This window comes from Triturus cristatus, chromosome 1_2 (assembly GCF_964204655.1).
Source record: "Triturus cristatus chromosome 1_2, aTriCri1.1, whole genome shotgun sequence".
NCBI classification, from domain to species: Eukaryota; Metazoa; Chordata; class Amphibia; order Caudata; family Salamandridae; genus Triturus; species Triturus cristatus.
In genome coordinates, this window is record NC_140580.1 from 926,843,543 (window position 1) to 926,844,359 (window position 817).

The 817-nt window shown below is 58.1% G+C and overlaps 1 pseudogene; it reads right to left on the reverse strand.

Annotated features, from left to right (window-relative positions):
* Nucleotides 1-297: 297 nt before the first annotated feature.
* Nucleotides 298-439, reverse strand: LOC146868347 (U6atac minor spliceosomal RNA; annotated as a pseudogene).
* Nucleotides 440-817: the final 378 nt, after the last annotated feature.

The window sequence follows — 817 nt, forward strand, 5'->3', positions numbered from 1 at the left end:
CGGGGGAGGGGGGGGTTATAAATCGACAGTGAAAAGCTCGTGGCCCCGCCCACCCGAATCGAAAAAGAGCTTTGGAAAGCTGTGAGTAGATCCCTAAGTTGAACACATGCCACGGAAACCGTGCGCCTGTTCTAGACCCAGTGAGTTAGCGCAGGACGTTGAATATCTGCCGCAATGGACTGGGTACCCGCATGCCGCGGCAAAAACCAAACCCTTCCGGAGCCCAGCTCGATACACGGGGCTGCTGGGTGTACTCATTAACCGGGATCGCCAGCGAGAGAAAGATAAGCGCGACCCCCAAAAACATGGTTAGACGCCAAAAGCGGGGGGGAGCGAAGTAAGTGGCAGTGCCTTAACCGTATATGTGTTGTCAAGGCCACTGGGACCTCTTCCATCCTTGTCAAGGGGAGTGCTAACCTCCTCTCCTTTCGTACAACACAATAGTCCCAAGCCTTATCCATAACCACCGTAACGCTCGGCACCAAACGTGCCCTAAACGCTGAAACTTCCGACGGCGCACCCGACAATAATGCTCTCACTCCCCCACGGGCGCCCGCAGGCGCTTAAACATACTGCTCATCGCCGCACAAATCAACGCCGCACTACATACAAATTCCGCACCCGCTTTGATCTTGGGCCCCCTCCGCCCGTGGTCATCCAAGCCACAGGGCCCCGTCGACCTGGTACTGCCCAGGGACGGGGCCGGGGCAGAGCGGAAGCAACAAGACTCACCGGTAAAGGGGGGCAGCGATGATGACCGATGCGGCGTGGAACCCGGGAATCAGCGACGAGCAGCCAGCGACCGTCCAAAAGGCGA